We start from the raw sequence: 16,599 nt of genomic DNA on the forward strand, positions 1-16,599 counted from the left end.
CCCTGTTCCTGGACATCTTCCTTTGAGGAGCTTAGCTCAATCTAAAGTAGCCTAGACATAGGCATCCTATACAGATGCATATATGCTGTTTGTGTCTGAATGCCGCTCCTACCACTGATTTGAGGCTTGCTAGGATCCTCAACCTATGATAAACCACAAACATAGGTCAAGATATATATCTACTGATAAATTTCAGGCATGATGTCTGTGTTTCAATTCTGATGGTCTCTAGCTTGTGTCATAATGTACCGGAAGCAAGTTGTTTTGCGTTCATGGCATGTGCTGTTTTGAGCAGTCCTAATCACCCTGCCTTTCGCCCTCACTCTCTCTCTCGGTTCTTATTCTTCTCTTTTTATCTTGTAGAGTAAACTCTTTAAATGGACTCTAACACTCATTCTGTTATCAGGCATTAAGCTCAGCCCTGGCTCTGGGAATCCCAGACTACTCATCTCCATTCCACCTGTATACTTCCAAGGATGGAAGCACTGCAGCGGGGGTCCGGGCCCAGGAACATGTTGGTAGCTATCGCCTGGTAGCATATCTTTCCAAATCCATAGAACCTGCAGTACAAGGTATGCCTGCCTGATTAAGGGCTATTGCTGCATCTGCTCTCATGGTCATTGACACTGAAAAACTGGTTCTTTCACACCCACTCACATTGCACACATCTCATCATGCCTTATCTATCCTGAATAACAATCAGAGCTGCAACTTAGCTCCGTCTAAAGTAGCCTAGACATAGGCGTCCTACGCAGAAAAATCTAACAAGCAACACCCACATGAAAGCAGACGACTCTGGTGGGACTCGAACCCACAACCTTTGAATTGCTCCACTACTGAGCCTAGAAGTCCAACACGCTATCCATTGCGCCACAGAGCCAAAGCTACTGGGCTGCTCAGTCCAGTAGCTGCTCAGTCCAGTAGCAGAAACTTCATCTGGGTTCCTTCCAAATTCAGGGACGGCATTGTGCTTTCCTGTACTTCTTTAATAAACAGGAGTTTTACTGTTGATAGCACAGACTCTACATGCTGCAACACATGTCTGAAAGCAAATAGCTCTGGCTCAACCAATCTAGGCTTGCTGGTGTTTTATCTTGCCTGTAACAAAGGGATAGTAGGCATGGCTCTTGCAACAAGAAAAGAGACCTGCAGCAGGTACTGCTGGGATTTGAACCCAGGATCTCCTGTTTACTAGACAGGCACTTTAACCAACTAAGCCACAGCACCACCCACCTCAGAATAAACCATCCTAAGCTGAATGTCGACTCTTAGTCAAGCTAAGATTTAATGGCATGCAGACTTAGATGACATATTAAGGCATCTACTCAACCAGATATGCAATGCACATTCTGTAGTGTCAGGTTCAGGAAAAGACAGCCTAGACCAGTGGCCACCAACGTTGTTCCTGGAGATCTTCCTTTGAAGAGCTTAGCTCCATCTAAAGTAGCCTAGACATAGGCGTCCTACAGAGAAAAAACAGCCACATGAAAGCAAAGGACTCTTGTGGAACTTGAACCTACAACCTTTGAATTGCTCCAATGCTAAACCGAGAAGTCCAATGCACTAGTCCCTGCACCGCAGAGCCAACACCAAAAGGCCGCCACGGTGTTTCAGCTCAGGTTCTTCCAAATTCAGCTAGGGCATAATGCTTTCCTACACTTGTTTATCACACAGGTGTTTTTATGTTGAAAGCCGAGAATCTAGAATAGGCATATGCATCCTACACAGGTGCTGCTTTGGCAGATGCATATATGTTATTTTTAGGAACTTAAATTTAGCACAGCTTCAGCTTCATTTTGGCCAAATGAGTAGAAACATGTGGAACATGTTTGGAATATCTAAGATTGAGAGTCGGGAATTGCCATATTCAACAGGATTCCTCACCATGGAATTCTTCTCAGATATAAGGCATCCACTCACCAAGCCATGCAATGCACATTCTGTGGTGTCAGATTCAGAAAAAGATAGCCTAGTCATCACCAACCCTGTTCCTGGACATCTTCCTTTGAGGAGCTTAGCTCAATCTAAAGTAGCCTAGACATAGGCATCCTATACAGATGCATATATGTTGTTTGTGTCTGAATGCCGCTCCTACCACTGATTTGAGGCTTGCTAGGATCCTCAACCTATGATAAACCACAAACATAGGTCAAGATATATATCTACTGATAAATTTCAGGCATGATGTCTGTGTTTCAATTCTGATGGTCTCTAGCTTGTGTCATAATGTACCGGAAGCAAGTTGTTTTGCGTTCATGGCATGTGCTGTTTTGAGCAGTCCTAATCACCCTGCCTTTCGCCCTCACTCTCTCTCTCGGTTCTTATTCTTCTCTTTTTATCTTGTAGAGTAAACTCTTTAAATGGACTCTAACACTCATTCTGTTATCAGGCATTAAGCTCAGCCCTGGCTCTGGGAATCCCAGACTACTCATCTCCATTCCACCTGTATACTTCCAATGATGGAAGCACTGCAGCGGGGGTCCGGGCCCAGGAACATGTTGGTAGCTATCGCCTGGTAGCATATCTTTCCAAATCCATAGAACCTGCAGTACAAGGTATGCCTGCCTGATTAAGGGCTATTGCTGCATCTGCTCTCATGGTCATTGACACTGAAAAACTGGTTCTTTCACACCCACTCACATTGCACACATCTCATCATGCCTTATCTATCCTGAATAACAATCAGAGCTGCAACTTAGCTCCGTCTAAAGTAGCCTAGACATAGGCGTCCTACGCAGAAAAATCTAACAAGCAACACCCACATGAAAGCAGACGACTCTGGTGGGACTCGAACCCACAACCTTTGAATTGCTCCACTACTGAGCCTAGAAGTCCAACACGCTATCCATTGCGCCACAGAGCCAAAGCTACTGGGCTGCTCAGTCCAGTAGCTGCTCAGTCCAGTAGCAGAAACTTCATCTGGGTTCCTTCCAAATTCAGGGACGGCATTGTGCTTTCCTGTACTTCTTTAATAAACAGGAGTTTTACTGTTGATAGCACAGACTCTACATGCTGCAACACATGTCTGAAAGCAAATAGCTCTGGCTCAACCAATCTAGGCTTGCTGGTGTTTTATCTTGCCTGTAACAAAGGGATAGTAGGCATGGCTCTTGCAACAAGAAAAGAGACCTGCAGCAGGTACTGCTGGGATTTGAACCCAGGATCTCCTTTTTACTAGACAGGCACTTTAACCAACTAAGCCACAGCACCACCCACCTCAGAATAAACCATCCTAAGCTGAATGTCGACTCTTAGTCAAGCTAAGATTTAATGGCATGCAGACTTAGATGACATATTAAGGCATCTACTCAACCAGATATGCAATGCACATTCTGTAGTGTCAGGTTCAGGAAAAGACAGCCTAGACCAGTGGCCACCAACGTTGTTCCTGGAGATCTTCCTTTGAAGAGCTTAGCTCCATCTAAAGTAGCCTAGACATAGGCGTCCTACAGAGAAAAAACAGCCCATGAAAGCAAAGGACTCTTGTGGAACTTGAACCTACAACCTTTGAATTGCTCCAATGCTAAACCGAGAAGTCCAATGCACTAGTCCCTGCACCGCAGAGCCAACACCAAAAGGCCGCCACGGTGTTTCAGCTCAGGTTCTTCCAAATTCAGCTAGGGCATAATGCTTTCCTACACTTGTTTATCACACAGGTGTTTTTATGTTGAAAGCCGAGAATCTAGAATAGGCATATGCATCCTACACAGGTGCTGCTTTGGCAGATGCATATATGTTATTTTTAGGAACTTAAATTTAGCACAGCTTCAGCTTCATTTTGGCCAAATGAGTAGAAACATGTGGAACATGTTTGGAATATCTAAGATTGAGAGTCGGGAATTGCCATATTCAACAGGATTCCTCACCATGGAATTCTTCTCAGATATAAGGCATCCACTCACCAAGCCATGCAATGCACATTCTGTGGTGTCAGATTCAGAAAAAGATAGCCTAGTCATCACCAACCCTGTTCCTGGACATCTTCCTTTGAGGAGCTTAGCTCAATCTAAAGTAGCCTAGACATAGGCATCCTATACAGATGCATATATGTTGTTTGTGTCTGAATGCCGCTCCTACCACTGATTTGAGGCTTGCTAGGATCCTCAACCTATGATAAACCACAAACATAGGTCAAGATATATATCTACTGATAAATTTCAGGCATGATGTCTGTGTTTCAATTCTGATGGTCTCTAGCTTGTGTCATAATGTACCGGAAGCAAGTTGTTTTGCGTTCATGGCATGTGCTGTTTTGAGCAGTCCTAATCACCCTGCCTTTCGCCCTCACTCTCTCTCTCGGTTCTTATTCTTCTCTTTTTATCTTGTAGAGTAAACTCTTTAAATGGACTCTAACACTCATTCTGTTATCAGGCATTAAGCTCAGCCCTGGCTCTGGGAATCCCAGACTACTCATCTCCATTCCACCTGTATACTTCCAATGATGGAAGCACTGCAGCGGGGGTCCGGGCCCAGGAACATGTTGGTAGCTATCGCCTGGTAGCATATCTTTCCAAATCCATAGAACCTGCAGTACAAGGTATGCCTGCCTGATTAAGGGCTATTGCTGCATCTGCTCTCATGGTCATTGACACTGAAAAACTGGTTCTTTCACACCCACTCACATTGCACACATCTCATCATGCCTTATCTATCCTGAATAACAATCAGAGCTGCAACTTAGCTCCGTCTAAAGTAGCCTAGACATAGGCGTCCTACGCAGAAAAATCTAACAAGCAACACCCACATGAAAGCAGACGACTCTGGTGGGACTCGAACCCACAACCTTTGAATTGCTCCACTACTGAGCCTAGAAGTCCAACACGCTATCCATTGCGCCACAGAGCCAAAGCTACTGGGCTGCTCAGTCCAGTAGCTGCTCAGTCCAGTAGCAGAAACTTCATCTGGGTTCCTTCCAAATTCAGGGACGGCATTGTGCTTTCCTGTACTTCTTTAATAAACAGGAGTTTTACTGTTGATAGCACAGACTCTACATGCTGCAACACATGTCTGAAAGCAAATAGCTCTGGCTCAACCAATCTAGGCTTGCTGGTGTTTTATCTTGCCTGTAACAAAGGGATAGTAGGCATGGCTCTTGCAACAAGAAAAGAGACCTGCAGCAGGTACTGCTGGGATTTGAACCCAGGATCTCCTGTTTACTAGACAGGCACTTTAACCAACTAAGCCACAGCACCACCCACCTCAGAATAAACCATCCTAAGCTGAATGTCGACTCTTAGTCAAGCTAAGATTTAATGGCATGCAGACTTAGATGACATATTAAGGCATCTACTCAACCAGATATGCAATGCACATTCTGTAGTGTCAGGTTCAGGAAAAGACAGCCTAGACCAGTGGCCACCAACGTTGTTCCTGGAGATCTTCCTTTGAAGAGCTTAGCTCCATCTAAAGTAGCCTAGACATAGGCGTCCTACAGAGAAAAAACAGCCACATGAAAGCAAAGGACTCTTGTGGAACTTGAACCTACAACCTTTGAATTGCTCCAATGCTAAACCGAGAAGTCCAATGCACTAGTCCCTGCACCGCAGAGCCAACACCAAAAGGCCGCCACGGTGTTTCAGCTCAGGTTCTTCCAAATTCAGCTAGGGCATAATGCTTTCCTACACTTGTTTATCACACAGGTGTTTTTATGTTGAAAGCCGAGAATCTAGAATAGGCATATGCATCCTACACAGGTGCTGCTTTGGCAGATGCATATATGTTATTTTTAGGAACTTAAATTTAGCACAGCTTCAGCTTCATTTTGGCCAAATGAGTAGAAACATGTGGAACATGTTTGGAATATCTAAGATTGAGAGTCGGGAATTGCCATATTCAACAGGATTCCTCACCATGGAATTCTTCTCAGATATAAGGCATCCACTCACCAAGCCATGCAATGCACATTCTGTGGTGTCAGATTCAGAAAAAGATAGCCTAGTCATCACCAACCCTGTTCCTGGACATCTTCCTTTGAGGAGCTTAGCTCAATCTAAAGTAGCCTAGACATAGGCATCCTATACAGATGCATATATGTTGTTTGTGTCTGAATGCCGCTCCTACCACTGATTTGAGGCTTGCTAGGATCCTCAACCTATGATAAACCACAAACATAGGTCAAGATATATATCTACTGATAAATTTCAGGCATGATGTCTGTGTTTCAATTCTGATGGTCTCTAGCTTGTGTCATAATGTACCGGAAGCAAGTTGTTTTGCGTTCATGGCATGTGCTGTTTTGAGCAGTCCTAATCACCCTGCCTTTCGCCCTCACTCTCTCTCTCGGTTCTTATTCTTCTCTTTTTATCTTGTAGAGTAAACTCTTTAAATGGACTCTAACACTCATTCTGTTATCAGGCATTAAGCTCAGCCCTGGCTCTGGGAATCCCAGACTACTCATCTCCATTCCACCTGTATACTTCCAATGATGGAAGCACTGCAGCGGGGGTCCGGGCCCAGGAACATGTTGGTAGCTATCGCCTGGTAGCATATCTTTCCAAATCCATAGAACCTGCAGTACAAGGTATGCCTGCCTGATTAAGGGCTATTGCTGCATCTGCTCTCATGGTCATTGACACTGAAAAACTGGTTCTTTCACACCCACTCACATTGCACACATCTCATCATGCCTTATCTATCCTGAATAACAATCAGAGCTGCAACTTAGCTCCGTCTAAAGTAGCCTAGACATAGGCGTCCTACGCAGAAAAATCTAACAAGCAACACCCACATGAAAGCAGACGACTCTGGTGGGACTCGAACCCACAACCTTTGAATTGCTCCACTACTGAGCCTAGAAGTCCAACACGCTATCCATTGCGCCACAGAGCCAAAGCTACTGGGCTGCTCAGTCCAGTAGCTGCTCAGTCCAGTAGCAGAAACTTCATCTGGGTTCCTTCCAAATTCAGGGACGGCATTGTGCTTTCCTGTACTTCTTTAATAAACAGGAGTTTTACTGTTGATAGCACAGACTCTACATGCTGCAACACATGTCTGAAAGCAAATAGCTCTGGCTCAACCAATCTAGGCTTGCTGGTGTTTTATCTTGCCTGTAACAAAGGGATAGTAGGCATGGCTCTTGCAACAAGAAAAGAGACCTGCAGCAGGTACTGCTGGGATTTGAACCCAGGATCTCCTGTTTACTAGACAGGCACTTTAACCAACTAAGCCACAGCACCACCCACCTCAGAATAAACCATCCTAAGCTGAATGTCGACTCTTAGTCAAGCTAAGATTTAATGGCATGCAGACTTAGATGACATATTAAGGCATCTACTCAACCAGATATGCAATGCACATTCTGTAGTGTCAGGTTCAGGAAAAGACAGCCTAGACCAGTGGCCACCAACGTTGTTCCTGGAGATCTTCCTTTGAAGAGCTTAGCTCCATCTAAAGTAGCCTAGACATAGGCGTCCTACAGAGAAAAAACAGCCCATGAAAGCAAAGGACTCTTGTGGAACTTGAACCTACAACCTTTGAATTGCTCCAATGCTAAACCGAGAAGTCCAATGCACTAGTCCCTGCACCGCAGAGCCAACACCAAAAGGCCGCCACGGTGTTTCAGCTCAGGTTCTTCCAAATTCAGCTAGGGCATAATGCTTTCCTACACTTGTTTATCACACAGGTGTTTTTATGTTGAAAGCCGAGAATCTAGAATAGGCATATGCATCCTACACAGGTGCTGCTTTGGCAGATGCATATATGTTATTTTTAGGAACTTAAATTTAGCACAGCTTCAGCTTCATTTTGGCCAAATGAGTAGAAACATGTGGAACATGTTTGGAATATCTAAGATTGAGAGTCGGGAATTGCCATATTCAACAGGATTCCTCACCATGGAATTCTTCTCAGATATAAGGCATCCACTCACCAAGCCATGCAATGCACATTCTGTGGTGTCAGATTCAGAAAAAGATAGCCTAGTCATCACCAACCCTGTTCCTGGACATCTTCCTTTGAGGAGCTTAGCTCAATCTAAAGTAGCCTAGACATAGGCATCCTATACAGATGCATATATGTTGTTTGTGTCTGAATGCCGCTCCTACCACTGATTTGAGGCTTGCTAGGATCCTCAACCTATGATAAACCACAAACATAGGTCAAGATATATATCTACTGATAAATTTCAGGCATGATGTCTGTGTTTCAATTCTGATGGTCTCTAGCTTGTGTCATAATGTACCGGAAGCAAGTTGTTTTGCGTTCATGGCATGTGCTGTTTTGAGCAGTCCTAATCACCCTGCCTTTCGCCCTCACTCTCTCTCTCGGTTCTTATTCTTCTCTTTTTATCTTGTAGAGTAAACTCTTTAAATGGACTCTAACACTCATTCTGTTATCAGGCATTAAGCTCAGCCCTGGCTCTGGGAATCCCAGACTACTCATCTCCATTCCACCTGTATACTTCCAAGGATGGAAGCACTGCAGCGGGGGTCCGGGCCCAGGAACATGTTGGTAGCTATCGCCTGGTAGCATATCTTTCCAAATCCATAGAACCTGCAGTACAAGGTATGCCTGCCTGATTAAGGGCTATTGCTGCATCTGCTCTCATGGTCATTGACACTGAAAAACTGGTTCTTTCACACCCACTCACATTGCACACATCTCATCATGCCTTATCTATCCTGAATAACAATCAGAGCTGCAACTTAGCTCCGTCTAAAGTAGCCTAGACATAGGCGTCCTACGCAGAAAAATCTAACAAGCAACACCCACATGAAAGCAGACGACTCTGGTGGGACTCGAACCCACAACCTTTGAATTGCTCCACTACTGAGCCTAGAAGTCCAACACGCTATCCATTGCGCCACAGAGCCAAAGCTACTGGGCTGCTCAGTCCAGTAGCTGCTCAGTCCAGTAGCAGAAACTTCATCTGGGTTCCTTCCAAATTCAGGGACGGCATTGTGCTTTCCTGTACTTCTTTAATAAACAGGAGTTTTACTGTTGATAGCACAGACTCTACATGCTGCAACACATGTCTGAAAGCAAATAGCTCTGGCTCAACCAATCTAGGCTTGCTGGTGTTTTATCTTGCCTGTAACAAAGGGATAGTAGGCATGGCTCTTGCAACAAGAAAAGAGACCTGCAGCAGGTACTGCTGGGATTTGAACCCAGGATCTCCTGTTTACTAGACAGGCACTTTAACCAACTAAGCCACAGCACCACCCACCTCAGAATAAACCATCCTAAGCTGAATGTCGACTCTTAGTCAAGCTAAGATTTAATGGCATGCAGACTTAGATGACATATTAAGGCATCTACTCAACCAGATATGCAATGCACATTCTGTAGTGTCAGGTTCAGGAAAAGACAGCCTAGACCAGTGGCCACCAACGTTGTTCCTGGAGATCTTCCTTTGAAGAGCTTAGCTCCATCTAAAGTAGCCTAGACATAGGCGTCCTACAGAGAAAAAACAGCCACATGAAAGCAAAGGACTCTTGTGGAACTTGAACCTACAACCTTTGAATTGCTCCAATGCTAAACCGAGAAGTCCAATGCACTAGTCCCTGCACCGCAGAGCCAACACCAAAAGGCCGCCACGGTGTTTCAGCTCAGGTTCTTCCAAATTCAGCTAGGGCATAATGCTTTCCTACACTTGTTTATCACACAGGTGTTTTTATGTTGAAAGCCGAGAATCTAGAATAGGCATATGCATCCTACACAGATGCTGCTTTGGCAGATGCATATATGTTATTTTTAGGAACTTAAATTTAGCACAGCTTCAGCTTCATTTTGGCCAAATGAGTAGAAACATGTGGAACATGTTTGGAATATCTAAGATTGAGAGTCGGGAATTGCCATATTCAACAGGATTCCTCACCATGGAATTCTTCTCAGATATAAGGCATCCACTCACCAAGCCATGCAATGCACATTCTGTGGTGTCAGATTCAGAAAAAGATAGCCTAGTCATCACCAACCCTGTTCCTGGACATCTTCCTTTGAGGAGCTTAGCTCAATCTAAAGTAGCCTAGACATAGGGATCCTACGCAGATGCATATATGTTGTTTGTGTCTGAATGCCGCTCCTACCACTGATTTGAGGCTTGCTAGGATCCTCAACCTATGATAAACCACAAACATAGGTCAAGATATATATCTACTGATAAATTTCAGGCATGATGTCTGTGTTTCAATTCTGATGGTCTCTAGCTTGTGTCATAATGTACCGGAAGCAAGTTGTTTTGCGTTCATGGCATGTGCTGTTTTGAGCAGTCCTAATCACCCTGCCTTTCGCCCTCACTCTCTCTCTCGGTTCTTATTCTTCTCTTTTTATCTTGTAGAGTAAACTCTTTAAATGGACTCTAACACTCATTCTGTTATCAGGCATTAAGCTCAGCCCTGGCTCTGGGAATCCCAGACTACTCATCTCCATTCCACCTGTATACTTCCAAGGATGGAAGCACTGCAGCGGGGGTCCGGGCCCAGGAACATGTTGGTAGCTATCGCCTGGTAGCATATCTTTCCAAATCCATAGAACCTGCAGTACAAGGTATGCCTGCCTGATTAAGGGCTATTGCTGCATCTGCTCTCATGGTCATTGACACTGAAAAACTGGTTCTTTCACACCCACTCACATTGCACACATCTCATCATGCCTTATCTATCCTGAATAACAATCAGAGCTGCAACTTAGCTCCGTCTAAAGTAGCCTAGACATAGGCGTCCTACGCAGAAAAATCTAACAAGCAACACCCACATGAAAGCAGACGACTCTGGTGGGACTCGAACCCACAACCTTTGAATTGCTCCACTACTGAGCCTAGAAGTCCAACACGCTATCCATTGCGCCACAGAGCCAAAGCTACTGGGCTGCTCAGTCCAGTAGCTGCTCAGTCCAGTAGCAGAAACTTCATCTGGGTTCCTTCCAAATTCAGGGACGGCATTGTGCTTTCCTGTACTTCTTTAATAAACAGGAGTTTTACTGTTGATAGCACAGACTCTACATGCTGCAACACATGTCTGAAAGCAAATAGCTCTGGCTCAACCAATCTAGGCTTGCTGGTGTTTTATCTTGCCTGTAACAAAGGGATAGTAGGCATGGCTCTTGCAACAAGAAAAGAGACCTGCAGCAGGTACTGCTGGGATTTGAACCCAGGATCTCCTGTTTACTAGACAGGCACTTTAACCAACTAAGCCACAGCACCACCCACCTCAGAATAAACCTTCCTAAACTGAATGTCGACTCTTAGTCAAGCTAAGATTTAATGGCATGCAGACTTAGATGACATATTAAGGCATCTACTCAACCAGATATGCAATGCACATTCTGTAGTGTCAGGTTCAGGAAAAGACAGCCTAGACCAGTGGCCACCAATGTTGTTCCTGGAGATCTTCCTTTGAAGAGCTTAGCTCCATCTAAAGTAGCCTAGACATAGGCGTCCTACAGAGAAAAAACAGCCACATGAAAGCAAAGGACTCTTGTGGAACTTGAACCTACAACCTTTGAATTGCTCCAATGCTAAACCGAGAAGTCCAATGCACTAGTCCCTGCACCGCAGAGCCAACACCAAAAGGCCGCCACGGTGTTTCAGCTCAGGTTCTTCCAAATTCAGCTAGGGCATAATGCTTTCCTACACTTGTTTATCACACAGGTGTTTTTATGTTGAAAGCCGAGAATCTAGAATAGGCATATGCATCCTACACAGATGCTGCTTTGGCAGATGCATATATGTTATTTTTAGGAACTTAAATTTAGCACAGCTTCAGCTTCATTTTGGCCAAATGAGTAGAAACATGTGGAACATGTTTGGAATATCTAAGATTGAGAGTCGGGAATTGCCATATTCAACAGGATTCCTCACCATGGAATTCTTCTCAGATATAAGGCATCCACTCACCAAGCCATGCAATGCACATTCTGTGGTGTCAGATTCAGAAAAAGATAGCCTAGTCATCACCAACCCTGTTCCTGGACATCTTCCTTTGAGGAGCTTAGCTCAATCTAAAGTAGCCTAGACATAGGCATCCTATACAGATGCATATATGTTGTTTGTGTCTGAATGCCGCTCCTACCACTGATTTGAGGCTTGCTAGGATCCTCAACCTATGATAAACCACAAACATAGGTCAAGATATATATCTACTGATAAATTTCAGGCATGATGTCTGTGTTTCAATTCTGATGGTCTCTAGCTTGTGTCATAATGTACCGGAACCAAGTTGTTTTGCGTTCATGGCATGTGCTGTTTTGAGCAGTCCTAATCACCCTGCCTTTCGCCCTCACTCTCTCTCTCGGTTCTTATTCTTCTCTTTTTATCTTGTAGAGTAAACTCTTTAAATGGACTCTAACACTCATTCTGTTATCAGGCACTAAGCTCAGCCCTGGCTCTGGGAATCCCAGACTACTCATCTCCATTCCACCTGTATACTTCCAAGGATGGAAGCACTGCAGCGGGGGTCCGGGCCCAGGAACATGTTGGTAGCTATCGCCTGGTAGCATATCTTTCCAAATCTTTAGAACCTGCAGTACAAGGTATGCCTGCCTGATTAAGGGCTATTGCTGCGTCTGCTCTCATGGTCATTGACACTGAAAAACTGGTTCTTTCACACCCACTCACATTGCACACATCTCATCATGCCTTATCTATCCTGAATAACAATCATAGCTGCAACTTAGCTCCGTCTAAAGTAGCCTAGACATAGGCGTCCTACGCAGAAAAATCTAACAAGCAACACCCACATGAAAGCAGACGACTCTGGTGGGACTCGAACCCACAACCTTTGAATTGCTCCACTACTGAGCCTAGAAGTCCAACACGCTATCCATTGCGCCACAGAGCCAAAGCTACTGGGCTGCTCAGTCCAGTAGCTGCTCAGTCCAGTAGCAGAAACTTCATCTGGGTTCCTTCCAAATTCAGGGACGGCATTGTGCTTTCCTGTACTTCTTTAATAAACAGGAGTTTTACTGTTGATAGCACAGACTCTACATGCTGCAACACATGTCTGAAAGCAAATAGCTCTGGCTCAACCAATCTAGGCTTGCTGGTGTTTTATCTTGCCTGTAACAAAGGGATAGTAGGCATGGCTCTTGCAACAAGAAAAGAGACCTGCAGCAGGTACTGCTGGGATTTGAACCCAGGATCTCCTGTTTACTAGACAGGCACTTTAACCAACTAAGCCACAGCACCACCCACCTCAGAATAAACCTTCCTAAACTGAATGTCGACTCTTAGTCAAGCTAAGATTTAATGGCATGCAGACTTAGATGACATATTAAGGCATCTACTCAACCAGCTATGCAATGCACATTCTGTAGTGTCAGGTTCAGGAAAAGACAGCCTAGACCAGTGGCCACCAACGTTGTTCCTGGAGATCTTCCTTTGAAGAGCTTAGCTCCATCTAAAGTAGCCTAGATATAGGCGTCCTACAGAGAAAAAACAGCCACATGAAAGCAAAGGACTCTTGTGGAACTTGAACCTACAACCTATGAATTGCTCCAATGCTAAACCGAGAAGTCCAATGCACTAGTCCCTGCACCGCAGAGCCAACACCAAAAGGCCGCCACGGTGTTTCAGCTCAGGTTCTTCCAAATTCAGCTAGGGCATAATGCTTTCCTACACTTGTTTATCACACAGGTGTTTTTATGTTGAAAGCCGAGAATCTAGAATAGGCATATGCATCCTACACAGATGCTGCTTTGGCAGATGCATATATGTTATTTTTAGGAACTTAAATTTAGCACAGCTTCAGCTTCATTTTGGCCAAATGAGTAGAAACATGTGGAACATGTTTGGAATATCTAAGATTGAGAGTCGGGAATTGCCATATTCAACAGGATTCCTCACCATGGAATTCTTCTCAGATATAAGGCATCCACTCACCAAGCCATGCAATGCACATTCTGTGGTGTCAGATTCAGAAAAAGATAGCCTAGTCATCACCAACCCTGTTCCTGGACATCTTCCTTTGAGGAGCTTAGCTCAATCTAAAGTAGCCTAGACATAGGCATCCTATACAGATGCATATATGTTGTTTGTGTCTGAATGCTGCTCCTACCACTGATTTGAGGCTTGCTAGGATCCTCAACCTATGATAAACCACAAACATAGGTCAAGATATATATCTACTGATAAATTTCAGGCATGATGTCTGTGTTTCAATTCTGATGGTCTCTAGCTTGTGTCATAATGTACCGGAAGCAAGTTGTTTTGCGTTCATGGCATGTGCTGTTTTGAGCAGTCCTAATCACCCTGCCTTTCGCCCTCACTCTCTCTCTCGGTTCTTATTCTTCTCTTTTTATCTTGTAGAGTAAACTCTTTAAATGGACTCTAACACTCATTCTGTTATCAGGCATTAAGCTCAGCCCTGGCTCTGGGAATCCCAGACTACTCATCTCCATTCCACCTGTATACTTCCAAGGATGGAAGCACTGCAGCGGGGGTCCGGGCCCAGGAACATGTTGGTAGCTATCGCCTGGTAGCATATCTTTCCAAATCCATAGAACCTGCAGTACAAGGTATGCCTGCCTGATTAAGGGCTATTGCTGCATCTGCTCTCATGGTCATTGACACTGAAAAACTGGTTCTTTCACACCCACTCACATTGCACACATCTCATCATGCCTTATCTATCCTGAATAACAATCAGAGCTGCAACTTAGCTCCGTCTAAAGTAGCCTAGACATAGGCGTCCTACGCAGAAAAATCTAACAAGCAACACCCACATGAAAGCAGACGACTCTGGTGGGACTCGAACCCACAACCTTTGAATTGCTCCACTACTGAGCCTAGAAGTCCAACACGCTATCCATTGCGCCACAGAGCCAAAGCTACTGGGCTGCTCAGTCCAGTAGCTGCTCAGTCCAGTAGCAGAAACTTCATCTGGGTTCCTTCCAAATTCAGGGACGGCATTGTGCTTTCCTGTACTTCTTTAATAAACAGGAGTTTTACTGTTGATAGCACAGACTCTACATGCTGCAACACATGTCTGAAAGCAAATAGCTCTGGCTCAACCAATCTAGGCTTGCTGGTGTTTTATCTTGCCTGTAACAAAGGGATAGTAGGCATGGCTCTTGCAACAAGAAAAGAGACCTGCAGCAGGTACTGCTGGGATTTGAACCCAGGATCTCCTGTTTACGAGACAGGCACTTTAACCAACTAAGCCACAGCACCACCCACCTCAGAATAAACCATCCTAAGCTGAATGTCGACTCTTAGTCAAGCTAAGATTTAATGGCATGCAGACTTAGATGACATATTAAGGCATCTACTCAACCAGATATGCAATGCACATTCTGTAGTGTCAGGTTCAGGAAAAGACAGCCTAGACCAGTGGCCACCAACGTTGTTCCTGGAGATCTTCCTTTGAAGAGCTTAGCTCCATCTAAAGTAGCCTAGACATAGGCGTCCTACAGAGAAAAAACAGCCACATGAAAGCAAAGGACTCTTGTGGAACTTGAACCTACAACCTTTGAATTGCTCCAATGCTAAACCGAGAAGTCCAATGCACTAGTCCCTGCACCGCAGAGCCAACACCAAAAGGCCGCCACGGTGTTTCAGCTCAGGTTCTTCCAAATTCAGCTAGGGCATAATGCTTTCCTACACTTGTTTATCACACAGGTGTTTTTATGTTGAAAGCCGAGAATCTAGAATAGGCATATGCATCCTACACAGATGCTGCTTTGGCAGATGCATATATGTTATTTTTAGGAACTTAAATTTAGCACAGCTTCAGCTTCATTTTGGCCAAATGAGTAGAAACATGTGGAACATGTTTGGAATATCTAAGATTGAGAGTAGGGAATTGCCATATTCAACAGGATTCCTCACCATGGAATTCTTCTCAGATATAAGGCATCCACTCACCAAGCCATGCAATGCACATTCTGTGGTGTCCGATTCAGAAAAAGATAGCCTAGTCATCACCAACCCTGTTCCTAGACATCTTCCTTTGAGGAGCTTAGCTCAATCTAAAGTAGCCTAGACATAGGCGTCCTACAGAGAAAAAACAGCCACATGAAAGCAAAGGACTCTTGTGGAACTTGAACCTACAACCTTTGAATTGCTCCAATGCTAAACCGAGAAGTCCAATGCACTAGTCCCTGCACCGCAGAGCCAACACCAAAAGGCCGCCACGGTGTTTCAGCTCAGGTTCTTCCAAATTCAGCTAGGGCATAATGCTTTCCTACACTTGTTTATCACACAGGTGTTTTTATGTTGAAAGCCGAGAATCTAGAATAGGCATATGCATCCTACACAGGTGCTGCTTTGGCAGATGCATATATGTTATTTTTAGGAACTTAAATTTAGCACAGCTTCAGCTTCATTTTGGCCAAATGAGTAGAAACATGTGGAACATGTTTGGAATATCTAAGATTGAGAGTCGGGAATTGCCATATTCAACAGGATTCCTCACCATGGAATTCTTCTCAGATATAAGGCATCCACTCACCAAGCCATGCAATGCACATTCTGTGGTGTCAGATTCAGAAAAAGATAGCCTAGTCATCACCAACCCTGTTCCTGGACATCTTCCTTTGAGGAGCTTAGCTCAATCTAAAGTAGCCTAGACATAGGCATCCTATACAGATGCATATATGTTGTTTGTGTCTGAATGCCGCTCCTACCACTGATTTGAGGCTTGCTAGGATCCTCAACCTATGATA

General features: G+C 44.5%; 1 protein-coding gene and 16 non-coding genes across 17 annotated transcripts in view; 1 reads left to right on the plus strand and 16 right to left on the minus strand.

Annotated features, from left to right (window-relative positions):
- Positions 1-16,599, plus strand: part of LOC108267226 (uncharacterized) — a 128,960-nt gene that overhangs the window by 53,431 nt on the left and 58,930 nt on the right.
- Positions 791-880, minus strand: trnar-ucu (transfer RNA arginine (anticodon UCU)). Its single transcript is given in 2 exon segments — positions 791-826; positions 844-880. It is a non-coding gene; the product is annotated as a tRNA-Arg (tRNA).
- Positions 1,154-1,227, minus strand: trnat-agu (transfer RNA threonine (anticodon AGU)). Its single transcript has one exon. It is a non-coding gene; the product is annotated as a tRNA-Thr (tRNA).
- On the minus strand, positions 2,774-2,863 carry trnar-ucu (transfer RNA arginine (anticodon UCU)). Its single transcript is given in 2 exon segments — positions 2,774-2,809; positions 2,827-2,863. It is a non-coding gene; the product is annotated as a tRNA-Arg (tRNA).
- On the minus strand, positions 3,137-3,210 carry trnat-agu (transfer RNA threonine (anticodon AGU)). The gene has a single exon. It is a non-coding gene; the product is annotated as a tRNA-Thr (tRNA).
- Positions 4,756-4,845, minus strand: trnar-ucu (transfer RNA arginine (anticodon UCU)). The gene is given in 2 exon segments: positions 4,756-4,791; positions 4,809-4,845. It is a non-coding gene; the product is annotated as a tRNA-Arg (tRNA).
- Positions 5,119-5,192, minus strand: trnat-agu (transfer RNA threonine (anticodon AGU)). Its single transcript has one exon. It is a non-coding gene; the product is annotated as a tRNA-Thr (tRNA).
- trnar-ucu (transfer RNA arginine (anticodon UCU)) lies at positions 6,739-6,828 on the minus strand. Its single transcript is given in 2 exon segments — positions 6,739-6,774; positions 6,792-6,828. It is a non-coding gene; the product is annotated as a tRNA-Arg (tRNA).
- On the minus strand, positions 7,102-7,175 carry trnat-agu (transfer RNA threonine (anticodon AGU)). Its single transcript has one exon. It is a non-coding gene; the product is annotated as a tRNA-Thr (tRNA).
- On the minus strand, positions 8,721-8,810 carry trnar-ucu (transfer RNA arginine (anticodon UCU)). Its single transcript is given in 2 exon segments — positions 8,721-8,756; positions 8,774-8,810. It is a non-coding gene; the product is annotated as a tRNA-Arg (tRNA).
- On the minus strand, positions 9,084-9,157 carry trnat-agu (transfer RNA threonine (anticodon AGU)). Its single transcript has one exon. It is a non-coding gene; the product is annotated as a tRNA-Thr (tRNA).
- trnar-ucu (transfer RNA arginine (anticodon UCU)) lies at positions 10,704-10,793 on the minus strand. Its single transcript is given in 2 exon segments — positions 10,704-10,739; positions 10,757-10,793. It is a non-coding gene; the product is annotated as a tRNA-Arg (tRNA).
- On the minus strand, positions 11,067-11,140 carry trnat-agu (transfer RNA threonine (anticodon AGU)). Its single transcript has one exon. It is a non-coding gene; the product is annotated as a tRNA-Thr (tRNA).
- trnar-ucu (transfer RNA arginine (anticodon UCU)) lies at positions 12,687-12,776 on the minus strand. Its single transcript is given in 2 exon segments — positions 12,687-12,722; positions 12,740-12,776. It is a non-coding gene; the product is annotated as a tRNA-Arg (tRNA).
- Positions 13,050-13,123, minus strand: trnat-agu (transfer RNA threonine (anticodon AGU)). Its single transcript has one exon. It is a non-coding gene; the product is annotated as a tRNA-Thr (tRNA).
- Positions 14,670-14,759, minus strand: trnar-ucu (transfer RNA arginine (anticodon UCU)). The gene is given in 2 exon segments: positions 14,670-14,705; positions 14,723-14,759. It is a non-coding gene; the product is annotated as a tRNA-Arg (tRNA).
- Positions 15,033-15,106, minus strand: trnat-cgu (transfer RNA threonine (anticodon CGU)). The gene has a single exon. It is a non-coding gene; the product is annotated as a tRNA-Thr (tRNA).

The sequence above is a fragment of the Ictalurus punctatus genome, chromosome 7, assembly GCF_001660625.3.
Source record: "Ictalurus punctatus breed USDA103 chromosome 7, Coco_2.0, whole genome shotgun sequence".
NCBI classification, from domain to species: domain Eukaryota; kingdom Metazoa; phylum Chordata; class Actinopteri; order Siluriformes; family Ictaluridae; genus Ictalurus; species Ictalurus punctatus.